The 15565-nt window shown below is 44.9% G+C and overlaps 1 protein-coding gene across 8 annotated transcripts in view; it reads left to right on the forward strand.

Annotated features, from left to right (window-relative positions):
- Positions 1-15565, forward strand: part of nos1 (nitric oxide synthase 1 (neuronal)) — a 79557-nt gene continuing 63992 nt past the window's right edge. For 4 of the 8 annotated variants that reach the window (XM_061768816.1, XM_061768823.1, XM_061768821.1 and 1 more), the window contains exons 1-2: positions 57-268; positions 10300-10746. The gene's annotated coding sequence lies outside the window, so the exon portion shown is untranslated. Of the gene's footprint in view, positions 269-10299; positions 10747-15565 lie in introns of all 8 variants that reach the window. The other 4 variants (XM_061768817.1, XM_061768824.1, XM_061768818.1 and 1 more) reach the window with 4 other exon arrangements.

Below are 15565 nucleotides of genomic sequence, written 5' to 3' on the forward strand. Positions count from 1 at the left end.
TTCAGTCCAATCCAAGCAGGTGCGGTATATCTGTGCTAGCGAGCTAGCGACAGCTACAAAGAGCGGTGACAAAATGGCGTCTTTTTCCACCCAAAAAATTGCTAAAAAGAAAAAAGCTGCAGTGACGTATGGAGAGGTATAGTAAGCGAGTGTTTCCTCAACAACCTCAAGACGAGTGTCGTTTGTGTTAGCCACATGCTAACTTGTTAGCCTGAAGCCCACAATGAAGCAGGCTAGCAGTGCTAATTGCTCAAAGCTGCTCGTGCCGGTAAATCAAATTTCAATTCAGTTGAGAGCAACATTATTAGATGAATATTGGAAAGATGATTGCAGTGATATCTGTATCATTGCTCATGTGATAAATATTAAGAAAGTTATCGATCTTTAAAAGTGGTAAAATGTTTAGAGCTATAATTGTATTCATCTTTGTCCTGTTTTCCAAAGGTTGCTTGCTAAACACAGAACGCGATAGTATCTCATAATCAAAATAGTCTGTCAATAATGACAGTTGTGAGGTTGCGGGTTCAAATCCGGCCTCTCCTGTGCGCAGTTTGCATGTTCTCCCCGTGCCTGCGTGGCTTTCCTCCCACATCCCAAAAACATGGACGCTAGGTTGATTGAAGTCTCTAAATTGCCCGTAGGTGTGAATGTGAGTGCGAATGGTTGTTTGTTTCTATGTGTCCTGCGATTGGCTGGCGACCGGTTCAGGGCGTACCCCGCCTCTCGCCCAAAGATATCGGGGATAGACTCCAGCACGCCTGCGACCAGTGTGAGGAGAAGCGGTACAGGTAATGGCTGGATGATGATGATAATATTTAATGGAAGGTGCCTTGCCATCATTTTTGAAAATATTTTTTAATTTGACCTATTTTTTTTGATTTCCTGCAAGATAATTTTGGTTAGAAATGCTCAGCATGTCCTGTTCATTGGGCGTGGGGGGCTGTGGTCCGGCGCCCGTGCCCTAAAACCCTTTACTGTCCTGCTGCATTTTCAATATCCATCAGAAGAATTAAAACATTTTAAAACAAGCAGAGGGAGTATTTCAAGCTCCCCTGTTGCACAGCAAAACTTCATTTGCAACCTCATTTCCCAAGTTATCTAAATTTATTGTTAACGTCTCTCCTTTCTCCCGGCTGTCGATGTTCAATTTTCCATCCAATCAGATTTCAGCGTCTGTGTGTCGTTGCCACGTCCATCCAATCTGCCTTGGGCCTTCACAATCAGTCGTGCTGGCCCAGGGAACTTTAAATATACAGAAATTCCTGGACGAAATCCGCAAAGTAGCGACCAAGTATGCATGGAATTCTTTACATATATTTTAATATTTAATTGTACCTGTGAATTTATGTATGTATGCCTTTTTAAAAGGCGAGTGAGGTGGAAGTCAGCAAATGAGGACGTGCTATTGGCTGGCAATTTTCTGACTGTAGCGTTAGCCACCGTGGTCAGTGACGGTGACAGTTGAGGCTTCTGGCAGGTTTACTAAGAATGTGCAAATGTTGACATTATTTTGTTACTGTTTGATTAATAAAGCGATTGAAAGTCCGCCAGCGGCTGTTTCCATCCTCCCTCTATCCAAACCACCTTTTATGGGTTTCAAACCATTCTAACGAGCGGCGGTGGGCTATATTCAATTAGCTAACAAAGTTTACTTTATCGGAGAGGTGCAGTTGAGTAACTGTGCTGTACAAAAAAAAAAAAAAAAAATCTGTGTGCACTAAACCTGTGAAAAAGTGAACTTCGATATAGCGAGGGACATCTATGAACAATGGGACCTTTGACATCAGCATTTTTCTGCCCTCTGATTGGTTGGTCAGTTGGATTAGCGAAAGGTTTCTTAAATACATTTAATAATCAGCATCTCTGGTGAGTGTGATGAATTTTATTTCCATTTTTCTAGTCGTGTTATTAGCTCAATATTGATTCCGAGCTGCACGTGGCGCAGTTGCGGCCTTTTCGTATGGTTTTGACGTTTTGGATAATTGCCTTGGCGAGATCGTGGTGCTCTTATGAGTCGGGTGAGTGCCCGCGTGCCGCATACTCGCCACCGAGGGCCTTTCTTGGGAAATTGCATTTACATTTGCCTCCCAGGACTAATAATAAATGCGCCATTTGTGACGGTGATGTGTTCAAGGTCTCCCACAGGGCGTGTTTAGAAATGATCTCAATGTCAAATAGCACATTTCCCCAAGTCATGGAGGAGTTGTTACTTTAGAGAATCTTATGGCAATCCAAATTTTCTGGGTAATCAAATTATTATGGGAATTAAAATCAACATTTTATCGATAAAGTCTTACTATTAAAATAAATGTTTTTGCAATAAAATGTCACAACTTTTCAAGACTAAAGTAGCATTTTTTTCAAGACAAAAAAATCTTAATCATCTGAGATATATTCTAAATAAATAGTCGCAAAACAGCAGGCCCTCAAATGTTTGTGGGTTTTATTTTTATGAATTGATTCCTCCGTTATCTCCTGCTTATTCATGGTATTTTTTCCAGATCCCCCGCTTATTTGCGTTTTATAAAAACCCGATTGCCCACTTGTCTGTTTTTTTTTTTTTGCCCCCCAAAAATGTTCTTTTTTTTTTTTTTTTTTGTGGTTTTGTTTTTCCATGGCAATTATGATTATCCGTTTTGTTTGATTTTTTTGATGTGTTGCTGATGGCAATTTTGTCCGCGTTTGGACAAGTTTGTTCGTGCTCCGCGGAGCGTCGGTGATATCCGTCAAGTGAAGGAAGCGCGCGCGCCCGTCGTCTCTGTCGGCTCATCGAGCTGAAGTCCCTTCACGTCGGCCGCCATCTGCTCGCCGTGCTTGAGATTCTTTTCCGACCGCCGCGCATACTCTCCTTTCTGCTCTTATTGCCCCCACGGGGCAAAAACAAGGCCTGTGTCATCTAGCGCATCCCTGGGCCAGCGTCCCCTGCCAACCAGGAGTGAGCGTTGCCGTTTTTGTTTGCCGTGAAATTGGTCAGAAAAATGAGCCTCACACTCGTCCCTTCGCACATTTGCAACTTGAAAATACATGTTTGCCGTATTTTACCTCCTCATTCATGGCAGACTGCTGGAATTTTATATATATATATAGAGGAAAAACATTTTTCTTTACTGAAAATCACCTCAAAAACTGAGGTTTTGCAAAAGAAAAAAACCCAACAACAGTTATGTTTTTGTCACATTTTCAACAAACGAGTCATCTCCGGTCTTCATTCATTCATTCATCTTCCGTACCACGTCGCGGGCGTGCCGGAGCCTATCCCAGCTATCTTCGGGCGAGAGGCGGGCGACACGCTTGAACCGGTCGCCAGCTAATCGCAGGACACGTAGAAACAAACAACCATTGGCACTCACATTCACATCTACGGGCAATTTAGAGTCTTCAGTCACCCTAACATGCATGTTTTTGGGATGTGGGAGGAAATCTGGAATACCCAGAGAAAAGCCACGCAGCCACGGGGAGAACGTGCAAACTCAGAACTGTGAGCCTGACATGCTCGTGCCCATCGCCAATGTTTGTAGAGATTTTTTTTTTACTCTTTTGAATCCATTTGTTTGGTTGGTGGTCAAACTTTTTTTTCTGCCATTTTATAGAGGGAAAATCTCTTTCCGGAAAATATCACCAAAAACGTTTGGTTGCTTTTTTTAAAAGAAAAATTTATAGTCACATTTTCAACAAACAAGTCATCTCCCAATTTTTCTAGATGACAATTTGATTCTTTCTGATAGTTTTGATTTTAGTTTTTGAGTGAACATTACATTATATAGAGGAAAACCTTTTTTGTTGTGGGAAAATTTCATCAAACAAGACTCCTCCAATCTTTCCAGAGATGATTTGACTCGTTCTAATCTGTTTGTTTTTGGTTTAAAAATGTCATTTTATAATGGAAAGCCTTTTGGCTAAAGTGAAATGACACCAAAAACTATGTCAATGTTTGTTTTTTCAAGTAAAACCTGTTATGTTTTCAGGCACAAAACAAGAAATCCAATATTTTTCGAGATGACTCAAATCATTTTTTATTTTTATTTTATTTTTTTGTCAAAAATGTCATTTTATTGGGGAAAACCTTTAAAATCACTTTTTTTTTATTATTTTTTTTAAGCAAAGGTCAAGTTAAATGTGTATGTAATTAATGTTAAATGAGATGCGTGACATTTCTCACGCCGTCTTATGTATTATGCAAGTGATACCCCCCCGCGTTTAAGTCGGGTTTCATTGTTGACGCCGTAATCAAAGTGACGCCTTTACTGTGTCGGCAGCAACGCATCTCCCGCCTGCCCGCCACATTTTATTGACTGTCGGAATTGTGGCGGCAGTGCAGAAAGGAGGTGGGCGCCTGATTGGACGTTGCCATGGAGACTGCAATGAATGCGAAGGGAGCTTAATGAATGAATAAATAGTCGCACACCTGTAAGAGGAGGAATTGGCAAACACAAACACGCATGTTAGGAGAAACAACACAGTACGTTGTGTACCATGTTGGAACTTTTCGTTAGGATTCCGGAATTTCTCAAGCTGACGCCAAGAGGGCAAAGCTAAAAAAAACGAAACCAAAAAAACTCTTGAAATTTGTATTTTAATGAGGAACAATAGCACTGCATATATTGCACTTTCTAGAAACACAAATGAAATGAAAGTGCATTAAAGTCTGTCAGTTTGCAGCGGGGCGTCTCCTGCCTAGAACGCACGTAGGGTTCCTAATGTCTAACTCTTCTGCGAGCTCATCAGCACGGCACTAATGTTGGTGGGTCATCAAGCTAGCCAACCACCTGTCTTTGGGCAGTTTGACTGTTTAAAATGCACAAAGTGTAGTTCTCTGTTTTCTGTTTAGTTTAGTGGCATTCAAGAGCTTGCAGCTCCTTTTTTTTCTTCCATGAACGCTTCGACATTTCCCGTCAAGCTATTGACTTTTTGGAAAGTGAATTCAGTTGAGTTTTCTGCCACTATGCAGCGCTCATATCTCAACCTTGTGCTCGCAAGTCAAAGCAGAAAAATTGTTCTTTACGTTCAAACCGGACACAAAACGAATGTTCGCCTCGCGTCCCTCCCATGAGTTTCGTGTCGGGTTTGCTGTACACACGCAATGCGCATACGCTTCATTTGCACCTCCCGCCTCGTCCTCTTTGTTTTAAGCTGTTTTTTTTCCTTCTTTGTTTTTAAATGCTTTTAATCATGTAAAGCACATTGAGGTACATTGTGAATGAAACGCGCTATATACATCAATGTGCTTTGCTTTGGCAGCCAGACACGAACAATACATTTGCTTGCTTCGATTGGCTGGCGACCAGTTCGGGGTGTACCGCGCCTCTCGCCCGAAGATAGCTGGGATAGGCTCCGGCACACCCGTGACCCTTGTGAGGATAAAGCGGCACAGAAAATGGATGGATGGATGCTTTGCTTCAGCGGCTGGTCGGTGACGGCGGCCGGCGGGACGCCCGTCTCCCGTTATGGTCGTCGTGAAGCGTAATTGGCCAAGCGTTGGCTTGTTGGCACAATAACGGGACGAGGAGGAACCGGAAAAGAGAGCGGGCGCATATTTGGAGGTTAGGCTCCTCATTCGCACGGATTGAACCTGAATGAATGCTAGCTTCGCTATTTCATCCACTGTTACATCATTCATTCATTCATTTTCCACAGCCCTTCTCCTATCCGAGCTATCTTCGGGCGAGAGACGGTGTACACCCTGAACTGGTCGCCAGCCAATCACAGAGCACATATAAAGAAACAAATATAGTTAAGTCTTGTTGCAAAACACAAGATAGAATATGTATACTTTCTAGACTGTATTTGTGTGGCTCGACAAGCGGCCGGCTTCAAACTGGGAAATGCCGTGTTGCGGTTCGGCTGAGTTGAGTGGGCGGGTACCGAATGCAAGGCGGGCGGGTACTTGAATATTTGTCAAAACTGCGTCACATTGTCGGCCATTTCAAATCCACCCGTTTTGCAAGCCTTATGCCGTTTATTGACTTTGGCGTTCAGTCGACAAACGGCATACATGTCGAACTTGAACCATGAACTAATTTTCACCAATTTTATGCATAAAACAGTTGGGGGGGGAAAAAAAAAAGGATTCTGATGGAAGGGGACCTTCAAGACCCGGACCTGGCAAATGTGAAACTGTACAAAAAACGTGAAACTGAATTAAGAGGTTCTAAGAGGTTCTATTCAATGCAAGGTCAGTGAGTCGTTCTCTTCTTTTAGTATCTGATGCTGATGTGGCGGCGAGTCGCCGGCGTGACCCGGCTGCCTCCGATCGGCCCGCGTGCGCGGATGCGCTCGCGCAAGTCTTAACACTGCGTAATGGTGGCGGAGGGAGGGGCTAAGCGTGGGGGCTTTGCACGGTGATCCGTGTGTGGCTTTACAAGAGGGCAGATGGCAGCACTCAAGCAGGAAGTGATTGACATAATGACATGCATGTGTGTGCGTGCGCGCGCATAAGCGCACATCCTTGTTTATGTATTAAAAAAAACAAAACATTTGCATTTCCTGTATGCATGACAGGATAAGCACGCTTCACAGCACCAAGGGATTGGTGGAGTGGCATTGGGTTACATTTCCTTCAGTTCCTTTTTTATTGTTATTATTATTTCGTTGATGGACATTGAGTTAAAAAAAAAAAAGAAAAGATCAGTGACTCGTTTTTTTTCTGGCGGGGGGAGGGGGGGGGGCTTTCTGATCGGATATTGTTTGTAAATGTCGCTGCCCGGAGGAGTTCAAATGTGGCCTGGCTGTTCCTGCTCGTCTTTAGGGTGGCGCTCAAGCGGCAGCAAAATCATTTCCAACTTTCATTGCTTCTCAAGTCCTGTAGGGACTTGACTCGCTCATGAGTCAAGTGCGTTGTCTCAAAAACAGGTTTCAGTATCACGCAGGTTCTTCCGTGCTTTCCTTGGCAGCCAGACTCAATTTTTAGGCTTGCGCTCGAGCGGCAGCAGAATTTCTTTTCGTTGCTGTTAAGTCCTGTCGGTGTCAGCGGCGACTCAAACGCGTTGTCTCGTTTGTCTTCGCATTGGGCCTAGTTTGCCCTCACTTGCAGGACTCGAGACGCCATACTTTTGAACTCTCGCTGCTTCTCTCTCGTCGCTCGCATTGGGCTTTGTTGAGCAGCTTTTCTTAACCACTAGGCTTGCCGTTGAGGCGGCGCTCGCGCAGCAGCGGCATAATAACTGGATTTCACTTCTGCTCACCGGCTTTGTGTCCTAAATGCGTGTGAGTCATCTGCAAGATAAGAGAGAAAACACGAGCGCGAGTACTTGATGGCGCTCTATTATGGCGCTTATGACAAATGAAGGCAATTATGCTCTTCTATTCCGGGTGTGAAGCGTAACCTCACGTGGCGGAGAGCGCCGGGAGGTCAAGAGGGATCACCGGGTGACAAAAGCCACCTGGTGGTTACCCGTCGTCGTCGTCGTCGTCGTCGAAGCCCCCACAAACCTGCGATCACGTCCGCGTGGCGGTTAAAGATTGCAGAGAAAGCAGAGGCAGATTTGTTCTGGTACAAAATGATACACACGTACCGCACACACTTCAAGCGCTCGGTCTGCATCCTTCTTTTCATTCGAGAAGTGCAGCGGAACCTCGTTTGTTGCCATGAGTGATCCGTTTCAGAAAAGTTGCCTGAAAACAATTTGGACCAAAACCAAAGCAACGTTTTCCCTTGGAAATCACGATGTCCTGAATCCATTTAATCCATCCATCCATCCCACACTCACAAAAACAGGAACAAAAACAAAAAAGCAAAGAAGCTTGATGGATGAAAGTGAGGAGGGTGGTAAGGAAAGAAGAAATGAAGGGAAAAAGTAAGGAGGGATGAGGAATGAAGGAAGGGAGGAAGGAAGAGAGGTCGAGTGGATGACTAAAAGGAAGGAATGAAGGCAGGATAGATGTGTGGGAGGAAGGAAAGAACAATGGATGGATGAAAAGAGGGAAGGTTGGATGGATAAAGTAAGGAAAGCAGGAGGAGTGGTATAAAAGGAAGGATAGGAAAGAAAGCTGTATGAAAGGAGGGAGGGAGGGAAGGTACGCAAGGGTTCGCTCAACCACTCGAGCTGTTTTGTTTTGCCGCTGCTAAATAAGTCGCCATGTGTCTGGGCAACTCTGATTGGACTCCAGGCTGTTATTTGAAACGTCTGACTTTGATGTTGCCCAAACAATACGCCTTGCCATCGACCCCACCCCGCAAAACGACTCGGGCATACGAAAAACGTATATATAATGGCTAATAAGTCCCGTCACGCTGAAAATACTTGGGTGTTCCGCCGCTGCTCACGAGGAACTTTGACAGCCGCTCCAGACATGCAAAGAACCGGTTGAAGTCATCTTTCCCTTTGAAGCGACACAACAAAAGACTCGAAGAATGTGCACACTGCTCGGGGCAGAATGGATTCACTTGTGAAGTCGCGAGTCAGGCTTGGCCTTGAGGCACAAATTCGTCGAAGAACCTCTGTGACGCAAGTCGGCCCGCACGGAAGAACAACAACGAGAACGTGAGATCGGTCGCGCTGGCAAACACAAACTCAAGCTTGCTAGTCAAGGCGAGCTGGCGACAGCCTTCCTTCCTTCCTTCCTTCCTTCCTTCTTTCCTTCCTTCCCTACCTGCTTTCATCCATCCTTCCGGCTTTCCTTCCTCCCGCCATGTATCCTTTGTTCCTCCCTTCCTTCCTGCTGACCTAACCCTATTTAAAGTCCAAATTCTAATATTTGTTCATGAGATTGTCTTCACTTCTTCTGTTCATTCGGTTGCATTTCTCGCTGAGTGTGGATGTTGGTATATTTTTATGTTTTTTTGTCCAATCAGATTTCAAGCGGCGGCGAGGGATGCCGTCAAGCTGAACAGGTGATCATTTTGTACAACATGAGGAAAAAGCAAAGAAGCTGACGTCCCCTCCATCCTGGCCTATTCTATCGCGCAAATGATGACGCTGGCTTGTCGTCGTGCATGTTTGACCTTCAGTTTTTTTTTGACTTTTTTTTTTTTGCCACTCCTACATATGTCATCAGTCTCATTTGGACAAACTACCCTGATATTTGAGGTGCGGTGGAAATGCAAACCGCAAGGACGAGAGGAAACGTTTAGTTCCAGGAACTCATGTTACCAGCAAGTTTTTGGTGTAAAAACCCCTAAGGAGCTCTATCCGACCTTTTTGGCCTGTGGGACTCCGGAAGCATCCGGCATCTCAGGATGGGGAAGCAGTGCACCGTCAACACTGTGTGGAGATACTTGAGACGTTGAGTCGGCGGGCCGAATACTTCGAAGACCTCCTGAATTCCACCGACACGCCTTCCCATGAGGAAGCAGAGTCTGGGGACTCTGAGGCAGGCTCTCCTATTTCCGGGCTTGAGGTCACCGATAGGTGGTTAAAAAGCTTCTCGGTGGCAAGGTCTATTTGGGGGTGCTGGAGAGGAGCGTCCATCAGGAAGTCGAATCTCAGATTCAGGAGGAGCAGTGTGATTTTCGTCGTGGCCGTGGAACAGCGGACCAGCTCTTCAGTCCTCGAGGGTGCATGGGAGTTCGCCTAACCAGTCTGCATGTGTTTTGTGGACTTGGAGAAGGAGTTTGACCGTGTCCCTCGGGGGGTCTTGTGGGGGGTGTACCGGACCCCCTGATGAGGGCTGTTCGGTTTCCAGTGAGAATTGGACTCACTTCATGGACAGAATTTCTAGGCGCTGCCGATATATTGAGGGGGGTCCGGTTTGGCGACGTCAGTATCACATCTCTGCTTTTTTCAGATGATGTGGTTCTGTCGGCTTCATCGAGCCCTGATCTCCAACTCTCACTGGAGCGGCCGAGTGGGAAGCGGCTGGGATGAAACTCGGCGCCTCCAAACCTGAGACCGTGGTCCTCAGTCGGAAAAGGGTGGCGTGCCCTCTTCGGGTCGGAGATGAGATCTTGCGGAATGGGACGGGAGATCGACAGACGGATCGGTGCAGCGTCTGCAGTGACTCTATGCGGACTCTGTATCGCTCTGTTGTGGATGCCCCCCAGACGCCTCCCCGGTGGAGGTGTTCCGGGCACATCCCACCGGTAGGAGGCCTCGGGGACGACCCGGGACACGCTGAAGAGACTCGGTCAATGTCAACAAATGTTCAGAATGTCCAGAGACTAAAGCTGGCCCGTTTACAGCGACCTTTATGAATGTGCATTGTCCATGTTCGATAAACCAATGAATAAAATAACAATTAGGCGCGGACCCTTTGTTGTACGTGGGAGTGGTCTACGGCCGTGCGTTTCTGCTTTTAAGTAGCAGCGAGAAGAGGCTGGAAGCTCCATCTTTCTATCCTCACTCTCGCTTTCTCTCTCTGCAGCGGGAGGGGACGACGACGAGGATGAGGACGAGGAGCCTCCCGCCGCGAGCTGAGCGATGATGACAAGCGATGGCGCCACGCCCCCCCCAGCCCCCCTGTACCCTCCCACCCCTTCCTCCTCATCTGCACTCTTCTCTCTTCTCTCTCTCTCTCTCTCTCTCTCTCTTGTGGCTTTAAAAAGGCGCCCGAGTGCGCACCGAGCCACAAGCCGAGCCTCCAGAGAGGCAGAGCGCAAGAAAACCTCCGCTTTTTCGGACACCTTTTTGCCTTTTATACACCCCCACACCCCACCCCTCCCCTGTTTTTGGTTTTGGTTTTGTGGGGGTGTGTGAGGGATGATCCGGGCGTACTGTTGAGGAGTTTCACACCAAGTTTTTTTTATTTTATTTTTTTTTTTTAGGTGGGCTGCTTGCACATCCACAAAGCTTGTGCTCAGATTCTGAGTGGGTGAGTTTCTTGTTTCTGTTCTCCAGTATGTCTGCACAAAATTGGGTTTGCGCGTTCGGCTGACGCGCGCAACGGAGAGACGCGCATGGAGCCTAAAATAAGAGTTCACACCTCCGCTGCTTGCCCCCCCCCCCCCCCCCCTCGTAAAACTCATCTACAACTTGTTGCTGCGTAAAAGGCTCCACACAAACATGATTGTGCTTTTTTGTTTTTTAAGCCAATGTTTTACATTGAACACATCCAAACCAAAGCAAGCAGCTTTAACGTCAGTTGAGTTCCACTCCCAATTCAAATGCATAGCAAGACAGAATACAAAATATATGGATTTTTTTTTTCATTTGAAGATCAATACAGTACAGTGAAGTGCTTGTGGTCAAGTTTTCGTTTTTCTGTACATTCTGTGTGACAAGTAGTCGTTACACCAAGCGGCTTTTTGCAATCGCGTCGTATATGAAAACATTTACAATAGAGCCCAGAAATTGTCGCCAGTGTTTCGGTAATCTGTGTCACTATTGAGAAAACACATACGTGAGGTCATTGAAGACCCTAAATCGTCAGTCCAGTGTTTCTCAAATTGCGGACATTTGGTTGGTTGAACACAAAATTTGCATCATTGTTTACAGAAACACGTGATAGGATTGTTAAAGGCTAAGCATGTATGTTAGGTTCATTAAAGACCCTAAATCTTTGTTAATGTTTACAAAAACATTTTACTTACAGTTCATTGCACACTAAATGGTTAATGTTGACAAAACATGTACAGGAGAATTGTTTGTCAAAGACTGAATGAATGATCTTCCATCTTTTAAAAACAAGTACACTTGGTTTGTCAAAGACTAAATTGTAGCCAATGTTTCTAAAGTTAGGTTCGTTTAAGACGAAAGGTTCGGCAATGTTTACAAAAACATGTATGTTCAATTCTTAGATTGTTGTTGATGTTTCTGAAAATGTATACATTAGGTTTCGTGAAGACTACCATACGCTAGGTTCATTAAAGACCCTAAATCCTTGCCAATATTTACAAAGCGCATACTTTAACTTGGTTTTAGACTAAATTGCCATTTTACTTCACAAAAACACCAATTTTAGGTTAGTTGAAGACTAAATTATCGACAAAGTTTAGGAAAACCTTTTATGTTAGGTTCGTTGAAGATTAAATTGTGAATATTTACGAAACGCATACATGAAGTTGATTTGAGACTAAATCCTATTTTTCCTTTCCAAAAACACCTACTTTAGGTGAGTTAGAGACTAAATTCTCGCCCAAGTTTAAGAAAGCATTACGATAGGTTCATTGAAGACTAAACTGCTGTAAATTCTTCAAACGCTTATGTTGAGTTCATTGATGACTAAATTGTCGTCAATATTCATAAAGGAAAACACACACACACACACACATTTGGTGCATTGAAGACCCTAAATCATAGCCAGTGTGTACGACAACAGGATTAGTGCATTAGACTAAATTGTCGTCAATGTTACAAAAAAACATACAATAGCTTTTTTGAAGACCCTAAAGCACAGGTGTCAAACTGGTGGCCCGGGGCCAGATCCGGCCCGCCACCTCATTTAATGTGGCCCGCGAAAGCAAATCAAAATTGCTAATTGTGTTCTGGTGTAATAACATTGAGATATTTGCAAGCATTTTTTTTGTTACCAATCCCCCTTTCAAAAGATATCTAATAGTTGAAAAACATGTTCTAATAGGCTTCTGATTTCAAAACTGGTTATTCATCAATGTGTTGTGTATACTGTATTATATGAGGTAATCTTTCGTTTATATGGGTTCACGGTGGCCGACTGGTTAGAGCGTCAGCCTCACAGTTCTGAGGTGCGGGGTTCAATCCCCGTCCCCGCCTGTGTGGAGTTTGCATGTTCTCCCCGTGCCTGCGTGGGTTTTCTCCGGGCACTCCGCTTTCCTCCCACATCCCAAAAAAACATGCATTAATTGGAGACTCTAAATTGCCCGTAGGCATGACTGTGAGTGCGAAGGGTTGTTAGTTTCTATGTGCCCTGCGATTGGCTGGCAACCCGTTCAGGGTGTACCCCGCCTCCTGCCCGATGACAGCTGGGATAGGCTCCAGCGCGCCCGCGACCCGCGTGAGGAGAAGCGGCTCAGAAAATGGATGGATGGATGGATGGATGGATGAGGGTTCACAGTCGTAGCGACCCTCCGGGGGAAGTCATAACTGCGATGTGACCCGTGACAAAGATGAGTTTGACACCCCTGCCCTAAAGCTTCGGCAATGTTTACAAAAAGGCATACTTCAGGTTAGCTGATGACTAAGATGTCACCAAATTTTACAGAAACCCTTAGGTTGGGTTTGCTGAAGATTAAATTGCTGTCAATGTTCACAAAAAAAAGCATACGTTGGCTTCGGTGAGGACTAATAAATCACTGTTTATTTTTACGAAAACACATGCTGACTTCAGTTATTTACGAATAAAAACTAATAAATGCATATTTGCATAGGTGTGTATGTATGCACTTTATATGTACTGAGTGTGCTATGCGTGTGTACTTACACACGCTGTGGAAATATGCTAATATAGTTGATGTGTGCGCATGTATCATCGGCAAACGTGGCTTCTGCTCGACTGCACAGTCGTATGTGCTGCAATGTGTGTGTGTGTGTGCCCGCGCGTTCCATCAAGTGTGCGTAAAACCGCGTTGCCACTTTGACACCATCATCTGTTCGTTACCAAGGAAGCGAGCGTGAGTCAAAGCGTTGGGAGGCACCAAAAAGCCAGGCGGCGCCAGCTTGCATCGACATTCACATCACTTTTCGGTCATTTCGCACCTCGGCGAGGGAGCCGACGCAGCAAGATTGAAGGGCCGGCGTCTTAACTTATTCCGATGCCTCGGGGCAACTCCGCTCAATTCATCTTTGTGGAAACGCATGCGTTAGCTTGGTCGCAGACTCAAAATCGGTATCAGTGGTGATGCAAACACGCACGTTGGGTTCATTGAAGTCACTGTCAATTTTTACAAACTGTACTTTCGGTTAATTGAAGAGTACATTTAGAGTATTTACTCAAACTCTTACTGTATGTTCGTTTCGTTAAAAAGTTTAAATTGTTGCCAATGTTTATCAAAACAAGTAGAGTGAAGACAAAATCATTGTCGATGAACGCATTGTGTTCATTGAAGACTAAATCAGTCAAAGTTTACAAAAATGACTACTTTCAGTTCATCGAAGACCCGAAATTGTAGCTAGTGTTTATGAAAACACGTACGTTAAAATCTATACGAAAACATACAGTACATTAGGTTCATTGAAGACTAAATCGCTGTCAATGCTTACAAAAATGAGTACTTTGGGTTCATTGAAGACCCCAAATTGTTAATGTTTATGAAAACACGTATGACCTGTAACGTTGAAGACTAAATCGCCGATTTTTGAGAAAACGTGCACCGGTTCTTTGAAGACCCTAAATCGACACCGTTTATGAAGATTTCATACATTTGATTTGTTAAAAAACCAAAAATTGCTGTCAATGTTTGCAAAAATGAGTACTTTATGTTTGCAGAAACACGTTTGATAGGTTTGTTGAAAACTCAAAATCATTGTCAGCGTATGAAAACACATATGTTAGGTGAGTTGAAGTCTCAAAATCATTGTGTTGTTTAAGAAAACATTTCCAGCACTTGAGGTTGGTTGAAGACTAAATTGTTGTGGGGACTTTGAATGTTGGGAATATGACAGGAAAATCTCAGGAGTTGGTTGACATGATGATGAGGAGAAAGGTTATTGTGTGTACAGGAGACCAGGTGGAAAGGCTGTAAGGCTAGAAGTTTAGGGGCAGCGTTGAAATGATTTGACCATGGTGTAGATGGGAAGAAAAATGGCGTAGGGGTTATTTTAGAAGAGTGAGCTAAAAATGTCCTGCAGGTGAAAAGAGTCTCAGATTGAGTGGTGAAGCTGAAAGTTGAAATTGAGGGTGTTATGTATAATGTGATTAGCGGCTATGCCCCACAGGTAGGATGCGACCGAGAGGTGAAAGAGAAATTGTGGAAGGAGCAAGACGAAGTCGTTCTGAGCATCCCAGAACGACAGAGAGAGAGTTGTGATTGGTTCAGATTGTAATGGACATGTTGGTGAAGGAAACAGGGGTGATGAAGAAGTGATGGCTAAGTACGGCATCCAGGGAAAAAAAAGGATGCAAATGGCTGTAGTGAACACTTTTTTCCAGAAGAGGCAGGAACATAGGGTGACCGACAAGAGCGGCGGTAGAAGCACGCAGGTGGATTACATCTTGTGCAGACGATGTCATCTGAAGGAGGTTACCGACTGTAAGGTAGTGGTAGGGGAGAGTGTGGCTAGACAGCATAGGATGCTGGTGTGTAAAATGACTCTGGGCGTGGGGAGGAAGATTAGGAAGACAAAGGCAGAGCAGAGAACCATGTGGCGGAAGCTGAGACAGGAAGAGCGTTTTGCGGCTTTTCGGGAAGAGGTGAGACAGGCTCTCGGTGGACGGGAGGAGCTTCCAGAAGACTGGACCGCTGCGGCCGAGGTGATCAGAGAGGCAGGCAGGAGGGTACTTGGTGTATCTTCTGGTAGGAAAGGAGAGAAGGAGACTTGGTGGTGGAACCTCACAGTACAGGAAATCATACAAGGAAAAAAGTTAGCTAAGAAGAAGTGGGACACTGAGAGGCGAAAGGAATACATTGAGATGCGACATAGGGCGAAGATAGAGGTGACAAAGGCCAAACGAGGCATATGATGACGTGTATGCCAGGTTGGACACTAAAGAAGGAGAAAAGGATCTCTATAGGTTGGCCAGACAGAGGGATAGAGATGGGAAGGATGTGCACCGG

Source organism: Phyllopteryx taeniolatus, chromosome 3, assembly GCF_024500385.1.
Source record: "Phyllopteryx taeniolatus isolate TA_2022b chromosome 3, UOR_Ptae_1.2, whole genome shotgun sequence".
In the NCBI taxonomy this organism is placed as follows: Eukaryota; Metazoa; Chordata; class Actinopteri; order Syngnathiformes; family Syngnathidae; genus Phyllopteryx; species Phyllopteryx taeniolatus.